The sequence below is a fragment of the Dendrobates tinctorius genome, unplaced genomic scaffold (genome assembly GCF_039654945.1).
Source record: "Dendrobates tinctorius isolate UK_male_01 unplaced genomic scaffold, ASM3965494v1 ptg000023l, whole genome shotgun sequence".
Taxonomy (NCBI): Eukaryota; Metazoa; Chordata; class Amphibia; order Anura; family Dendrobatidae; genus Dendrobates; species Dendrobates tinctorius.
Window position 1 is genome coordinate 10,947,302 of NW_027361691.1, and position 18,687 is coordinate 10,965,988.

At 42.3% G+C, this 18,687-nt stretch overlaps 1 protein-coding gene across 8 annotated transcripts in view; it reads right to left on the minus strand.

Annotated features, from left to right (window-relative positions):
- GRM5 (glutamate metabotropic receptor 5) overlaps window positions 1-18,687 on the minus strand; it is a 443,426-nt gene that overhangs the window by 233,499 nt on the left and 191,240 nt on the right. The gene's annotated exons all lie outside the window — the stretch shown is intronic.

Below are 18,687 nucleotides of genomic sequence, written 5' to 3' on the forward strand. Positions count from 1 at the left end.
GTGTGTGAGCTGGGACTAGGTAGTAAGGAGTCCCCGAAGCAGGCTACAGCTGTCTGCCGTACAAGTAGAGTTCATAGGAACATCTGACAGGAGGAACTCCAGTGTAACTCAGTACTAGGAGTACTTCATTCAAAGGCGCTATAAGGGGAGACGTTCAGAAAAAGCACATATGTTGGCGGAGTGTTGGAAAGGAGTACTTCATCTTGCCTGGAAGTTGGCTGGGCTCCTGACCCGGAGGACACGGCACGGATGCAGGCACCTGTACCTGCAACAGACTGTGAGTAAAGCTTTGAAACTACATACCCTGGTGTCCTCCACTTATTCCTGCGCCAACCCGCCCAGCACTGCTACATCCCTTGCGCCCGACACTACACCATCTAAGTGTCACTTCACCTACACTGCCCTGGGACTACAGCCCTGCCTGTGGAGGGCTATAACATCACTGCTGCACCACACCATCTGTCCCGGAGGATCTGTCTGCAGCGTCGGCTTACATCTCTATTGCCGAATACCTCAGGTGGCGTCACGAATCACTTATAAACTTTCCACTTTCTACAATGGGCGCCCAGGGCCACGGGCCGGGTCCCAGCTGCCGTGACATCTCCCATTGAAGCTCATCGTGCCCGGTACCGAGTACCCCACAGCCCTGGGAGGGCGCTCCACACATATATCAGTGTAACATGTCCACCAACTGTTCTGGTTCATATTCCGCATCTTGCCGCATCATCTTCTGCATCATCCACTTTTTCGAGCGAGCGCTTCATTTTCATCGGCATCAACACTATAGGTGCTGGAACTTCCTTTCACTCAAAATGCATTGTCCAATGAAAACACTTCGATGAATTGTTAAGCCCACCTCTCTTTTATGTCTGCATGCAATGTGATGGACAAGAGAGCTAGCAAAGAGACAAATATCAACCCCCACTTTTTGAAGAACCACCCATATTTCCTGGAGAACGACAAAGAACTCCCCCACTTCCTGGAGAGATGAAGACCTGTGTCCACTTCCTGTAGATAAAGACCCACCCGCATATCCTAATGAGAGCTAAAGACAACCCCATATATATCTATACTGTATCTACAAATATCTCAAGGGCTGTCACATTGTAGAAGGATCATACTTATTCTCATTTGCACAAGGAAAGACTAGAAGCAATGGGATGAAACTGAATGGGAGGAGACACAGATTAGATATTAGAAAAAACTTTTTGACAGTTAGAGTGATCAATGAGTGGAACAGGCTGCCACGAGAGGTGGTGAGTTCTCCTTTAATGGAAGTCTTCATACAGAGGCTGGACAGACATCTGTCTGGGATGGTTTAGGGAGTCCTGCTTTGAGCAGGGGGTTGGATACAATGACCCTGGAGGTCCCTTCCAACTCTAACATTCTATCATTCTATGACAAACACCCGCCCCCCCACTTCCTGTGGAGATACAAGGACCTGCAGCACTCCTTGCACTGGGATCTGCACCTAATACTACCTTATTTCTTTTGCTCCTAGTGACAGATAATACTTGACAACAGGCAGTGAACATCGATGGCCCAACATTATGCAATGCATTTTCTGGGCATAAGACAACATAATTTACAATGCAAACATGCTCAGAGGGGCTGCACAATATCTGTCCAATTATAGTCTAGAATATTCAAATTCCAGGGTATTGTATCAGGCAGTAAAGACCTTTGTCTCAGCCTTTAAATCCGGGGTTCATCATTTTGCAGCTATGTTATGGAGGGGAGGTATCTTCCTGGCTTGTGTCTCAGTATATTGCTCTTTATTTCTGCTCCTTTGATCATTTACTTATAAAAAAAAAAGAGCGATGATCAAAAATCCAAGGTGCTAAAGCCTCAGGGACCCGGGGTTCAACTTGCGGCCAGGAGTGGAACTTTAACCCCTTCCTGACATCCGACGTACTATCCCGTCCACGGTACTCGGGCCCGTATGACCGTGGACGGGATAGTACGTCTACCGTGATCAGCGGCGCCCACGTGGTGAGCGCCGCTGATCGCGGCCGGGTGTCAGCTGATTATCACAGCTGACACCCGGCACAATGTGTCAGGGGCGGTCACGGACCGCCCCCGACACGTTAACCCCTTGCACACCGCGATCAAACATGATCGCGGTGTACCGGGGGTTAAAGGGAAGCATCGGCAGGGAGGGGGCTCCCTCCGTGCTTCCCTGAGCCCCCCACGGCAGCGCAATGTGCTGCGGGGGGCTCCTTTCCTCCAGGCCCCTGAATCCAAGATGGCGACAGGGGCCTGAGGAAGCTGGCTTCCTCAGTGCCTGCAAAGCGCAGGCATGAGGAAGCCTTTTGCAGTGCCTGTGTCAGATCGCTGATCTGTCACAGTGATCTGTGATGTGACAGATCAGCGATCTGTCACAGGAAAGTGATGTCCCACCTGGGACTATTTAATAAAGTAAAAAAAAAATAAAAAAAAGTGTTAAAATAATTTAAAAAAAATCGCCAAATAAATTAGAAAAAAAAAAAAAATATTCCCCCAATAAATCCATTTTTTGGAAATAATTAAAAAAAAAAACAATAAAAGTACACATATTAGGTATCGCCACGTCCGTAGTGACCCGCACTATAAAACTGTCCCATTAGTTAACCCCTTTAGCTAACCCCTTAAACAATAAAAATAAAAAACGAAGCAAAAAATAATGATTTATTATCATACCGCCAAACAAAAAGTGTAATAACGCGCGATCAAAAAGACGCATATAAATATCCATGGTACCACTGAAAACGTCATCTTGTCCCGCAAAAAACGAGCCGCCACACAGCATCATCAGCGAAAAAATAAAAAAGTTATAGCTCGCAGAATAAAGCGATGCAAAAATAATTATTTTTTATATAAAATAGATTTCATTGCATAAAACCGACAAAAACATAAAAAAACGACCTAAATGAGGTATCGCTGTAACCGTACTGACCCGAAGAATAAAACCGCTTTATCAATTTTACCGCACGCGGAACGGTGTAAACGCACCCCCCCAAAAGAAATTCATGAAACGCTGGTTTTTGTTCATTCTGCGTCCCAAAAATAGGAATAAAAAGCGATCAAAAAATGTCACGTGCCCGAAAATGGTACCAATAAAAACATCAACTCGTCCCGCAAAAAATAAGACCTCACATAACTCGGTGGGTCAAAATACGGAAAAATTATAGCTCTCAATATGTGGTGATGCAAAAACTATTTTTACAATAAAAAGCGTCTTTTAGCGTGCGACAGCTGCCAAATATAAAAACCGCCATAAATAGTAAATCAAACCCCCCGATATCACCCCCTTAGTTAGGGAAAAATAATAAAATAAAAAAAAAAGTATTTATCTCCATTTTCCCATTAGGGTAAGGCTGTGTGCACACGCTGCGGATTAGGTGCGGATTCATCCGCGCGGATTTTGTAAAATCCGCAGGTGAAACCGCAGGTCAAAAGACCTGCGGTTTTACCTGCGGATTGCTCTGCGGTTTTGTCCTGCGGTTTTTCATCTCCTCAATAGAGGAGATGGCAAACCGCAGGAGAATCCGCAGAAAGAATTGACATGTCAATTCTTTCTGCGGATTGAAAACTGCAGATAATCTGCGCGGAAAATTCCGCACCGTCTGCACTGCGGTTTTTGATTCCCATAGGGAATCATGGTACTGTACACCGCAGCAGAAACTGCTGCGGGTCCGCAGCAGCCAAAACCGCTGCGGAACTGCAGCAAAATCCGCAGCGTGTGCACACAGCCTTAGGGTTAGGGCTAGGGTTAGGGCTAGGGTTAGGGTTAGGGCTAGGGTTAGGGTTAGGGTTAGGGCTAGGGTTAGGGCTAGGGCTCAGATTAGGGTTAGGGGTGTGTTGGGGTTAGGGTTGGAGTTATAATTGGGGGTTTCCACTGTTTGGGCACATCAGGGGCTCTCCAAATGCAACATGGCGTCTGATCTCAATTCCAGCCAATTCTGAGTTGAAAAAGTCAAATGGTGCTCCTTCCCTTCCAAGCTCTGCCATGCGCCCAAACAGTGTTTTACCCCCACATGTAGGGTATCAGCCTACTCAGGACAAATTGCAAAACAATTTTTGGGGTCCAATTTCTCCTGTTACTCTTAGGAAAATAAAAAATTGGGGGCAAAAATATCATTTTTGTGGAAAAAAATGATTTTTTTATTTTCACGTCCGAGTGTCATAAACTTCTGTGAAGCACTTGGGGGTTCAAAGTGCTCACCACACATCTAGATAAGTTCCGTGGGGGGTCTAGTGTCCAAAATGGGGTCACTTGTGGGGAGTTTCAATAGTTTAGGTACATCAGGGGCTCTCCAAACGCACATGACACCCGCAGACCATTCCATCAAAGTCTGCATTCCAAAACGTCACTGCTTCCCTTCCGAGCCCCGACGTGTGTCCATACAGTAGTTTTCTCCCACATATGGGGTGTCAGCGTACTCAGGCCAAATTGGACAACAACTTTTGGGGGTCCAATTTCTCCTGTTACCCTTGGGAAAATGAAAAAATTGGGGACTAATTGATCATGTTTGTGGAAAAAATACGAATTTTTTATTTTCACGCCGGGGCGTTATAAACTTCTGTGAAGCACTGGGGGGTTCAAAGTGCTCACCACACATCTAGATAGGTTCCTTGGGGGGTCTAGTTTACAAAATGGTGTCATTTGTGGGGGGTTTCCACTGTTTAGGTACATTAGGGGCTCTCCAAAGGCAACATGACACCCGCAGACCATTCCATCAAAGTCTGCATTCCAAAACGTCACTACTTCCCTTCCGAGCCCCGACGTGTGCCCATACAGTAGTTTTCTCCCACTTATGGGGTATCAGCATACTCAGGACAAATTGGACAACAACTTTTGGGGTCCAATGTCTCCTGTTACCCTTGGGAAAATAAAAAAATGGTGACTAAAAGATCATGTTTGTGGAAAAAATACGAATTATTTATTTTCACGCCCGGGCATTATAAACTTCTGTGAAGCACTGGGGGGGTCAAAGTTCTCACCACACATCTAGATAAGTTCCTTAGGGGGTCTAGTTTCCAAAATGGTGTCATTTGTGGGGGGTTTCCACTGTTTTGGTACATCAGGAGTTTTCCAAACGCGACATGGTGTCCGATCTCAATTCCAGCCAAAAACGTCAAATGGCGCTGCTTCCCTTCCGAGCTCTGCCATGCGCCCAAATAGTGGTTTACCCCCACATGTGGGGTATCAGCGTACTCAGAACAAATTGCACAATAACTTTTATGGTCCTCTTACCCTTGGAAAAATAAGAATTGAGGGTGAAAAGATCATTTTTGTGGAAAAAATATGATTTTTTAATTGTATGGCTTTATGTTATAAACTTCTGTGAAGCCCATGGGGGTTCAAAGTTCTCACCACACATCTAGATACGTTCCTTAGGGGGTCTAGTTTCCAAAATGGTGTCATTTGTGGGGGGTTTCCACTGTTTTGGTACATCATGGGTTTTCCAAACGCGACATGGTGTCCGATCTCAATTCCAGCCAAAAACGTCAAATGGCGCTGCTTCCCTTCCGAGCTCTGCCATGCGCCCAAATAGTGGTTTACCCCCACATGTGGGGTATCAGCGTACTCAGGACAAATTGCACAATAACTTTTAGGGTCCTGTTACCCTTGGAAAAATAAGAATTGAGGGTGAAAAGATCATTTTTGTGGAAAAAATATGATTTTTTAATTGTATGGCTTTATGTTATAAACTTCTGTGAAGCCCATAGGGGTTCAAAGTTCTCACCACACATCTAGATAAGTTCCTTAGGGGGTCTAGTTTCCAAAATGGTGTCATTTGTGGGGGGTTTCCACTGTTTTGGTACATCAGGGGTTTTCCATTCGCGACATGGTGTCCGATCTCAATTCCAGCCAAAAACGTCAAATGGCGCTGCTTCCCTTCCGAGCTCTGCCATGCGCCCAAATAGTGGTTTACCCCCACATGTGGGGTATCAGCGTACTCAGGACAAATTGCACAATAACTTTTAGGGTCCTGTTACCCTTGGAAAAATAAGAATTGAGGGTGAAGAGATCATTTTTGTGGAAAAAATATGATTTTTTAATTGTATGGCTTTATGTTATAAACTTCTGTGAAGCCCATGGGGGTTCAAAGTTCTCACCACACATCTAGATAAGTTCCTTAGGGGGTCTAGTTTCCAAAATGGTGTCATTTGTGGGGGGTTTCCACTGTTTTGGTACATCAGGGGTTTTCCAAACGCGACATGGTGTCCGATCTCAATTCCAGCCAAAAACGTCAAATGGCGCTGCTTCCCTTCCGAGCTCTGCCATGCGCCCAAATAGTGGTTTACCCCCACATGTGGGGTATCAGCGTACTCAGGACAAATTGCACAATAACTTTTAGGGTCCTGCTACCCTTGGGAAAATAAGAATTGAGGGTGAAAAGATCATTTTTGTGGAAAAAATATGATTTTTTAATTGTACCGCTGTACGTTATAAACTTCTGTAAAGCCCTTGTGGGTTCAAAGTTCTCACCACATATCTAGATAAGTTCCTTGGGGGTCTAGTTTCCAAAATGGGGTCACTTGTAGGGGGTTTCCACTGTTTAGGTACATCAGGGACTCTCCAAACGTGACATGGCGTCCAATCTGAATTCCAGCCAATTTTGCATTGAAAAAGTCAAACGGCGCTCCTTCCATTCTGAGCTCTGCCATGCACCGAAACAGTGGTTCCCCCCCACATATCAGGTATCTGCGTACTCAGGACAAATTGCACAATAACTTTTGCAGTCCAATTTCTCCTGTTACCCTTGGTAAAATAAAAAAAATTGAACCTGAAGTATTTTTTTTATGAAAAAAAGTTAGATGTTCATTTTTTTTTAAATATTCAAAAAAATTCCTGTGACGCACCTAAAGGGTTAATAAACTTCTTGAATGTGGTTTTGAGCACTTTAAGGGGTGCAGTTTTTAGAATGGTGTCACTTTTGGGTATTTTCTATCATATAGACCCTCAAAGTGGCTTCAAATGTGATGTGGTCCTAAAAATAAAATGGTGTTGTAAAAATGAGAAATCGCTGGTCAACTTTTAACCCTTATAACTTCCTAAGAAAAAAAAATTTTGGTTCCAAAATTGTGCTGATGTAAAGTAAACATGTGGGAAATGTTAGATATCAAGTTTTTTGTGTGCCGTATCTCTGTGATTTAAGGGCATAAAAATTCAAAGTTGGAAAATTGCAAAATTTTCAAAATTTTCGCCAAATTTCCGTTTTTCTCACAAATAAACGCAAGTTATTTGAATGAAATTTTACCACTAACATGAAGTACAATATGTCACGAGAAAACAATGTCAGAATCACCGGGATCCATGGAAGCGTTCCAGAGTTATGACCTCATAAAGGTACAGTGGTCAGAATTGTAAAAATTGGCCCGGTCATGAACGTGCAAACCACCCTTGGGGGTGAAGGGGTTAAAGAGGACCTATCACTTCTGAGAAGAACAGAAAAAGCAACAGAAGATGAAACTAGAAAAAAAAAATTTTTTCGAATGTCATTCGCACATCAGACAATTTCCCTTAGATAAATTATTGCTCATTTTTATCAGAGTGGGCAAAAAAGTCTCCCTCAGGTTTTCTTCTCTGTGAGGGTTGAGATGATTCTATACATCATCTAATTGACAAAATGGAGTCAATTTTCCTATTTTGCCATTTTGTCGTAACCCTGGTCCATATTTTTGATGATTAACATTATTATTGAACATTTCCAGTGCTGCAGGACAATCCAAAAAGTTAATAAACCTGAATATTGAATTTTAGGGGAGTGTGGGGAATCTTAGCTTATGCACCATGGATAAACTTTAGCAACTTATTGTGACTTGCATATATATTCCCATTTTTTGGGCACAATTATGGGCAACGTTTGAGATACAATATACATCCCTTTTCTCTGTCCTCCCTGATTGAATTCAATTGATTTATGTGTTATAATAAGAGGATATGTGGCTGACTATAACCACATTGCTGGTTATTTGCTCATATTCTATTGTTATATAACTTTGCGTTGTTGAATCTGTGCCCAAATTACCTTTGAACCCATGGGCTATACGTTATCTGGATATACGCCCCCCCATTTGAGACTTCTCCTTAATATGTTGTTATTTTTTAGCATTTGTACTAATAAAATTTACTGTTCTTTATTCTAATTGGTGGTTTATGGTTACTCCATGGTTTGTTCTTTGAGATTTTGGGGGTAGTCCACCTGATTTTCTCTTTGTAGGGGAAGCCAATAGTTTCTATGGTTCCAAGCCATGGTCATATATGATGTGCTATTTGAATATTTGTCAAAAAACATAGTAATACAGCCTCACCACTTCTTAGTAACAGTGATAAGCTCCAAACTTAGAGACGGTACGGTCTTCATCTGTTGATGGTTCACTTTTTGGGCAGCACCAACCACAGCCCCAGACACTGATCAGAGAGGTGACTGTTCTTCTTCACTATAAATCTCCCATTTAAGAAGTGTCCAGAAGTTCTCAAATGGGTTTAGATCCGGTTCTGAAGCGGCTGGGACATTATTATTTCATCTTTAACTCCTTCATGACTTCCGCCGTACATGAATGGATCGGGGTCAAGACGTAAGGCTGTCCCATACTCAGCAGATCATGGCTGCGTATTACAGCCAAGTCCTGCTTGCGATACGATACACTTTATTGATCCCGTGGGAAATTATGGTATCACAGCAGCGTTACAACAGCATTACAAACAAAACATTATGAACAGCATTACTACATTACAAACAGCATTACATAGAGTAATTACTAGACACAGATCCTGCACATGACTAACCACAATACGTAACAAGCAAAGGTACACCAATCTCTGATCATTGCCATTAGTGCGCCGGCCCTAGGTCGTAGCCGTCTTTCACCCTTAGTGAATTGTTATACATCCCCATAGCAGTAGGCACAAACGATTTCCTGAATTTCTCCTTCTTGCACCTTTGTAGGATTAGACGGCTGCTGAATGTGCTCTTCTGATTCCAGAACAGCCCGTATAGTGGGCGTACATTATTGTTCATTATAGCCCTGCACTTGTTCTGAATCCTATCCTCCACTACTTCCTCAAAAGAGTCTAGATGGAGGCCATCAGTCGTGCTTGCCTTCTTGATAAGTTTGTTGAGCTTATTGGCGTCAGCTACTGGCACACTACTGCCCCAGCAAATGAGAGTAAAAAAGATGGCGCTTGCTACAACGGACTGGTAGGACATTTCTAGCATTTTACTGCACACATTAAACGAGCTGAGCTTCCGAAGAAAGTACAGTCTGCTCATTCCCTTCTCTGTATGACACCTTCAATCGAGTTTGCCATCAAGGTGAACCCCCAAATATTTGTAGCTCTCAACCATCTTCACCTCCTGGCCAGCAATAGTGATCGGTGAGTAATCATCTTTTTTCCTTCTATAACTCCCCACCATCTCCTTGGTATTTAGTTCTAGACAGTTAGTCTGGCACCAATCCACAAAGTCAGAAACCACCCTTCTATATTCCCCCTCCCCCCGGTCCCCCACAATGCCCCCTACAATCACTGAGTCATCTGAGAATTTTTGGAGGTGACAGAAATCGGATTTATACTGAAAGTCAGTATTGCAGGGGGTGCAGCACTCCGCCCGCGACTGTTTTGTTAAATGCCACTGTCAAATTCTGTCAGTGGCATTTAACATGTGCCGGCATGGGTATGCATCATTCCATGACCCCACGGACGTCATCATGGGTCGCCGATTGGTTGCTATGAATGTCACGGGTCTAATGAAGACCCCCGTGCTTGTTACTATGGAGCTCAATCGAAAACCCTGCGCCTGTGGTCCGACTTCAAAGAAGAATGTGATTTTTACTGTAGGCAGTAATGCTGTGGCACTGCTGTATATAGCACAAGCGATCAGACTATTGCAGCTTAAAGTCCTTTAAAGGGACTAATAAGTACAGTGAAAAGTAAAAAGAAATTAAAAAAATATTTTAAAAAATGCTCATTTGGTCCCCCACTTTTTCCCCAATAAAAATAAATATATACAGTATATAATGTACATATAAAAAAAAACATATACATGTGGTACAGCCACGTTCAGAAAAGTCTGTCAATCAAAACAAAAAAAAAATTTAACCTGATCAATAAACACTGTAAGTGAAAAATAAAATTAGGAACTCCAAAATTACTTCTTTTTGGTCAATGCAATTCCACAAAAAATGCTGTAACAAGCGATCAAAACTTCACAACTATTCCAAAATCGTATCAATAAAGGCATCATCTTGTCATGCAAAAAAATAAGCCATCAAACAGCCCTTTCGACGAAAATATAAAAATGTTACGGGTCTCCTCCAATTTTTTTTTGCAAAGTTCTAATTTTTTTTTTCACCACTAATATAATTTTAAAAATCGGATAGGTTTTGTATCGCCGTAATCGTATTGTTAAGCAGAATCATATTGCAGATCATTTTTATCGCAAAATGTACACCTTAAAACAATTCACAAAAAACAATGTTGGAATTGCTTTTTTTTTTTCACAATTTCTCCCCAATTGTTGTTATTTCTCGTTTCCAGTATGTGGTAAAATCTTTGGTTTCATTCAAAAGTACAATTCGTCCCACAAAAAACAAGTCCTCATATGTCTATGTGAACTGAAAAATTAAATAGTTATGTCTCTGGGAAGGAGGGGAAGAAAAAACAGAAATGCAAAATTGGAAATTGGACCTGTTGTGAAGGGGTTAAGGCCATTACTTGCAGCTGAGCAGTGGGGACTTCGGTGCTGTGATGGAGCATTGTCCTGCAAAAAAATCATAGTTTTACTGAAAGATGCAGACTTTTTCCTGTACCACTGAAGAAAGTGTCTTCTAAAAACTGGCAGTAAGTTTGGGAATTGATTCTGAGCACATCTTCAACCTGAAAAGGTCCAAATAGCTCATCTTCAATAATACCAGCCCACAGTAGTACCCACCTCTACCTTGCATAAAAATGGTGTTATGATCAAAAAACTCACTGCCCTAATAATTGTGCACACAGTGTATTTGAAAATTAATTTTCTTATTTTTCTCATTTATTTGACAAGAATGAAGTATAAAGCTGGTAAATTAATTTACCAATCTGTAATAGGTAGCAAATTTGTGAAAACCAAATCAGGCAACATTGCCAGGAGCCTGAACTTTACTTCGTACAGTATATTGTTATTCAGTGGCCATCTAAAAAGATGTCACTGCCTGTTATAAGTCCAGATAAAATAGGAGGACATATCTGCTTCTAAACGGTTAATCTGTGAAAGGAGGACATAACTGCTTCTGAATTGTTAGTCCAATAAAAGTGCAAATAGCTGCTTGTAAAGTGTTAATCTGCATGGGGATGATATGGCTTCTTATATAGCATTAATCTACTATGTGAGTACATCGCTGTTTCTAAAGAGTTTATAGAAGTTTCTCAAACATATGTGACAGTGGAAGGTGTGGATCCACTGCACCACTGACTGGGATTACCCTGGAGTGGCATAACTAAGTGACTACTAGGTCTTCACTAGAGCCTTTGATAGTGAGGATAGGCTTAGGCCATTAAGGTAGTCACCAGGCACCACTCCAGGGCAGTGCCTGGACCTGCAGTAGCTGACCGGAAGGTCAGAGGCAAAACATGTAGCACCAAGGGCAAAGACAGAAATGTCATCAGACAGTCTGAGCACAGAGAGGGAAGTAAAGGATCAAAACAGGAAGCTGGGGTCAGGAATGGAGAGGCCAGACAAAAGAAGTGAGCAAGGCGGGTCGGTAGCAGGAGAATCCAAAACAAACATGTATCTTGACAGATTAGTAGAGATGGACTGAAACGAGGAACCTAAGCTCAGGCGTGGTGTGGTGGGAGGAGCTGGTTAATATTACCTCTTCTGGAAGGAATAGGTCAGGGAAACAAAGCTTTAGGACACAGTGGGTTAAATTCCTGCAAAGTCTGGCTGCACCTGCGAGATGGAGACTCTCCAGCAACAGAGTTATGTAGTAGTGCTGGGAGTGCTGCAAGATGTGGTTCGCCTCCATGGCCTGACACTGGGATAAGCAGAGCGGTGAATGGAGTGAATAGGAAGACGTTGAGAATATGTGCAGGTTACTGGCGTGACAACATACATACAAAACTCACAGCAGTCACACTGAGGAGAAATGGTGATACGTTTTTATCTCTGTGGTTATTTCTTCTAGCTTTCTTATCCTCCTGCTGCTACATAGTATACAGGAATCCAGCATGAAGACAACAGTACAGATATTCTCTCCCACCTGTATTTACATGCTTCATGCAATCTCATCCCGGGCAGAGAAGTGTCTGCCAGTTCAGAGGCAGGAAGTCTCATAAAACGGTTGAGACAGTGACACAGTATTGATCCCAACTTCGGTGGACACAAGCAGCCATCACTCAAAGTGCCAGAGTTTTCAATAAATTTCAAACAAAATGTAATTGTTCATTTTCTTCCTAAATGCCTTTGTCCCAATTCTATAACGCTCTGAGTGACAGCTCCACCACTCTTTTGGTCAGGGGCGTGTTAAGCTGTAATTATTGTGAGTGAAAGCCCAAAAACTCAATCTGAGGCAGGGGCATGCTGGGCTGTTGGTATTGTCATTGACAGGCCAGCTGCCCAATGTTAGTTCAAGAGGTGTACGGTTGCTTTGTGCTCTAAGTTCCTGTTTTCTGATCTTTGCTGCCCAAACTTGGACCTTGCTTTTGACCATCCATTTGCCTAGCCCCTTTGTTTTTAGCTGCTACTTTATTGAAATTATGACCCCGGACTGCGTGACCTTACTTCACCTTTGTCTCACATCTTTGTTTATGATGACCTTTTTGGTATCTAACCCCAGACCTCTTGACTACCTTGCTTCATGGCTTGTCCATGAGTAGTGACTCAGCGTTTCAGCCTTCTTTAAAAAATAATAATTTTCTACCATTTTTACACTTTTGAAAAACTGTTACAAATCATTCAGAACTTCTGCTACTAGTTTTGATAACTCTTGCTGCTACTTCTCTCCCTTCTCTCAGTATAAGATATAGCAGCAGGGAGGGGGTTGTACAAAAATGTTCACAGATTGCAGAGAATTTGTCTACAAGACTAGAAGGATACAACTTATTTGCAAGAAACAGACTTGATAAACGAGGAGGGGGTGTCGCATTGTATGTTCGAAACGCGTATATCTGCACAGAGATTGAAGCTTCAGAGACTGGGAGTTCTGTGGAAACTGTTTGGGTAAGAATACAAGGACAGAACAATGGAAAGGACACCATTGTAGGCATTTACTACAGGCCGCCTGTGCAAGCCGAAGATATAGATGAACTCTTTATGCATCAGATGGCCAAGTTCTCCAAAAAATATGACATAGTTGTCATGGGAGATTTCAACTATCCAGACATTTGTTGGGAAGCTCTCTCAGGCAAAACTAACAGGTCAAGGAAATTCTTATCCTCTCTTGCTGACAACTTTATCTTCCAAAAGGTAAGGGAGAAAACAAGGGGAACTGCTACCTTGGATCTAATCCTTATAAACAGGGAGGAAATGGTTGAGGAGGTAAAAGTGGCTGGGACCCTAGGAGGTAGCGACCATGCTATTTTAGAATTTTGGATTACTAGAGGCGGAAGACCTGTGAAGACTCAGACGTCAAGGTTAGATTTCAGAAAGGCAGATTTTAAGGGATTCAGAAAGAGAATTGGAGGGATCCAATGGCTGGATATCCTTAAAGACAAAAATGTCCAGGAAGGATGGGAAATCTTGAAAAATGAAATTCTCAAAGCACAGTTGTTAACAATTCCGAAAAGAGGGAAGAATAGGAAGCATTTAAGGAAACCAGGATGGATGAACACAGAACTTAAGCACATGCTAAAAAGGAAGAAAAAAATGTTTATAAAATGGAAAGAGGGAGGCATATCTAAAGAAGAATATAATGCTGTCTGCAGTACCTGCAGGGCACAAATCAGATTAGCTAAAGCTGAAAATGAACTGAGGCTTGCAAGAGATGTCAAAAGCAATAATAAAGGATTTTGGGGATATGTCAAAAGTAAAAGAAAAGTCAAAGATGCTATAGGATTTTTACAGGATGAAAATGATGAAATGGTAAGACAGAATGTTGAGAAGGCTGAACTTTTAAATTCCTATTTTGCATCTGTTTTCTCTCAGAAAGGAAATGCAACATCAACTGTTATTCACTGGGAATTAAGGGAATAGAAGAATCCAGGATATCTATAAACAGAAAGATAGTGAGGAAACACTTAGCTAACCTAAATGAATTCAAGTCTCCAGGTCCAGATGAATTACACCCCAGAGTACTGAAGGAGATAGCAGAAGAAATTTTTGAACCCCTCTCCATAATCTTTGAAAATTCTTGGAGAACAGGAGAAGTGCCAGAAGACTGGAGAAGAGCAAATGTTGTTCCTATCTTCAAAAAGGGGAAGAAGGTGGACCCAGGCAACTATAGGCCGGTGAGTCTGACTTCTATACCAGGAAAGATCTTTGAACAAATTATTAAACAACATGTATGTCAATACCTGGATAAGAATGAAGTGATTAAACAGAGTCAGCATGGGTTTCTAACTAATAAGTCATGTCAGACTAACTTAATTTCCTTCTATGACGGTATCACTGATTGGGTGGATCAAGGAAATGCTGTAGATATAGTATATCTTGACTTCAGCAAAGCATTTGACAAAGTCTCTCATACAATCCTTATTGAAAAAATGACTAAGTATGGAATGGACAAGGCAACTGTTAGGTGGATTCATAACTGGCTTAGTGATCGGACCCAAAGAGTGGTCGTAAATGGCTGCACATCCAGTTGGAAGAATGTCTCAAGTGGGGTACCACAGGGCTCTGTCCTGGGCCCTGTATTGTTCAACATCTTTATCAACGATTTAGATGAAGGAATTGAGGGTAAACTGATTAAATTTGCTGATGACACAAAGCTAGGAGGGATAGCTAATACTAGAGAAGAGAGAGAGAGGATTCAAAAAGATTTAAATAAACTGGAGAAGTGGGCAGCAACTAACAGAATGGTTTTTAACAGGGAGAAATGCAAAGTACTACATCTGGGCAATAAAAATGAAAAAAGCATATATAGAATGGGAGGAATAGGGCTAAGTGACAGCACATGTGAAAAAGACTTGGGTATACTAATAGATCACAGACTGAATATGAGTCAACAGTGTGATGCAGCAGCAAAAAAGGCAAATGCAATTCTAGGATGTATTAACAGAAGCATACAGTCTAGATCACGTGAAGTCATTATTTCCCTCTACTCCTCTTTGGTCAGACCTCATCTGGAATATTGTGTCCAGTTTTGGGCACCACATTTTAAAAAAGACATCAACAAACTGGAGCAAGTTCAGAAAAGAGCGACCAGAATGGTGACCGGTCTGCAAACCCTGTCTTATGAGGAAAGGTTGCAGGATTTGGGAATGTTTAGTTTGCAAAAGAGAAGACTGAGAGGAGACTTAATAGCTGTCTACAAATATCTAAAGGGCTGTCACATTGTAGAAGGATCAACTTTATTCTCATTTGCACAAGGAAAGACTAGAAGCAATGGGATGAAACTGAATGGGAAGAGACACAGATTAGATATTAGAAAAAACTTTTTGACAGTTAGAGTGATCAATGAGTGGAACAGGATGCCACGAGAAGTGGTGAGTTCTCCTTCAATGGAAGTCTTCAAACAGAGGCTGGACAGACATCTGACTGGGATGATTTAGCGAATCCTGCTTTGAGCAGGGGGTTGGACCAGATGGCCCAGGAGGTCCCTTCCAACTCTACGATTCTATGATTCTATGATTCTATGATTCTATGAAAGTGTAGGGCGATAGTCCGGACCGCGGGCATCTGCATGCCGGGTCCGGAACTGAAGAGGCTGCATCCACTGTTCCCGGGGGGAAGCCTGAGTGGTAGGGCGGACCTTCCCCTGCTGTCTGGGGGAAGCCTGAGCAAGGAGGACCTTCCTGGGGACAGAGAAGGGCGGGGAGAGCCAAAAAAAGGCACGCAGCATGGGGCACAGAGAAAGCGCGCAGTTTTGCACCAGGGCAGAGCAGCGCTCAGAGCAGTGAGTGGTGTGCTCTGCCTCCCCTTCCCTCAGAGAGTACAGCAGCAGGCCACATAGACAGGGCCCCGTCGCCTGCAGAGCCAAGCTTGCCCAGCAGCATTCTGGAGAGAGGGACCGCTGCAGAGCCGTGCAGAGCAGAGGAGAACTGTGCAGAGCCGAGCAGTGCACATCGAGTAGAGCTGAGCCAGCCGTGCAGCAGCCCGAGAGAGAAGTATCATGCCCTGAGAGCACTAGCAGTATGCAAACTAGTGCCTGTTGTCGCCCGCCGCCAACAGTGGGAACCAGAGAGAGGAAGAGATGTGCAGTGTGAGTCCGGTGACAAGGCACAGAACACTCCGTGTCCGTGAGTACAACACACGTTCTCATAAGAGTGATTGAGGCCAGAACAGACACTTACACCCTGACTGTTCCAGTAAACATCTGCCGAGCCATGTTGGGCTCATACTAGACAGTGACCCGTATAACTGTCAGCCACTTTGGACTCGCTTGACCAAGACTGTCAGGAGAGTTGTGCAGGAGTCACGTCGGGCTTAGACAGTACCGTAGCCCGTAATTTTGTAGACAACTACAGTATATGGAAAAGGGGCAGTGGAAAGTACCGGAGACCGACCAGAAGAAGGGAGTATTGTTTGCTTGCTGGACCCCATTAAAAAAAGGACACTGCGCCAGCCGTTGTCGGCGCTATTGAGTTCGCAGCAGGAGCGGCAGTTTAAGGACTTCCTGACATCTTTGCTATTGGACTGCTGTTATTTTGAACCGTTGTTCTTCCCCTTAAGAATATCCTTTGATTTACTGTACTGTTTGTCTCCCATGTATAACCCTTTGTCTCCCTACATGCATTTCCATTCATGCTGTTTAACCCTTTACCTCCCTGCATGGAGTATTCCCCTGTAAATAAACCTGTTAACCCTTGCTCTGCCTGTGTCCCGTCACTGCATCCTGCATCCCTGCTTGTTACCTTACAAAAGGATACCAGGATGGTGAGAGGATTGCAAGGTATGTCCTACGAGTAACGGTTAAAGGATCTGTGAATGTTTAGCTTGCAAAAAAAGAAGGAAAAATAAGGCTGAGAGGAGGCTTAATAGCTACCTGCAAATATCTCAGGGGCTGTCACAGGGTACAGGCATCATCCTTATTTTCATTTGCACATGCAAACACACGAAACAATGGAAAGAAACTAAAAAGGAGAAGATACAGATAAGATATTAGAAAACACTTTTTGACAGTGAGGGTGATCAATGAGTGGTACAGGCTGCCATGAGAGGTATGGTGAGTTCTCCTTCAATGGAAGTCTTCAAACAGAGGCTGGACAGACATCAGTCTGAGATGGTTTAGAGAATCCTGCATTGAGCAGGTGGGTTGGACCAGATGACCCAGGATTAAGATTCTAGGATTGTATGAAGGTAAAGAAAACAGGCTGTAGATAACAAAGACTGTAGATAAAAAAAAACGAAATGAAAAGAAATTAATTAGGGACAGAAGCTGTACTAATATTTTAGTTACTGAGGAGCTCAGATCTTACATTACTGGGAAAGAAACTCCCACAAGAGAAAAACCTAAAACTTGGATCAGGAATCAGATGCAAACTGCATATCACAGAGTCTGAAAATAAATGATGGAATTAAGACTGAAAACTGTAACTACTAACATATGTAAAATATTTTTTTTCCATGTCTATGGTGTCTATAGCCTTTGAAGCGAATGTACAATCAGAAAATAACCAATAGTTGATACTAGGTTTTTGTGTTAAATATATATATATATATATATTATATATATATATATATGAAGAGGCAATTTGCATATATATATATATATATATATATATATATATAGGCAATGTTTTTCTTCCATATCATAATTTTTAATAGCATAAAAAAATAGAAAACTTGTAACTTTTGCACTGGCCACTGTTTTTTAAACTCCTGCTTCCTCTTGTCTCAGGAAATCAACATCTACATTAGCCACAATGTACTGACCCTGTCTTTTGTATTGAAGCATCTAATGAGGGTGTGCAAAAGTCACTGTGAAGGGAGAGAAGAGGAGGAGGTGAGCTGGATATTGCCTATTGTGAATGGTGGACCCTATATAATCAGCTGTGTTCAGAATTCTCATTAGTCAGTTTCCTCTGATGATAAGGAAACTGCTGTAAACTCTTCTTCAAAGAATAGGAAGTATCAGTCTAAAGAAGCACCACCCAGTCTGAAAATTGCAAGATAGATTACTAATTTTCCTTTTTAATAAAGATGATGAAATAATTACCTCCCAAATCTACGTCTTGGTCTTAAAGCGTATACAAATGTTGCTTCAAAACAATGCAAATACATCGCGGCTGTACAGAACGGGTAAGAAAGATGCGATAACAATCTGATTGCGTTCTACAGATTTTAGGATATCTGTAAAATGTAATTTGCATAATATAAGAAATTACTAGTTGAGCTTAAAAGGAAAAAAAAAAATCTATTTTCCATGGAATCTTTGATTTCCTATCTCTTACATTTCCCATAATTGTCACAGTAAATTGCCGCTTTGGAGATGCAAAGGAATAAAATCGCAAAAGAACAAATTGCACAATTGTCTAAAAAGTGCTTTAAGAAAACAGATTAGAGAAGGGAGCGCTCCATCGCGGGCTGACTGCTCCGCTCTCGGGATTACAGTAAACATTTA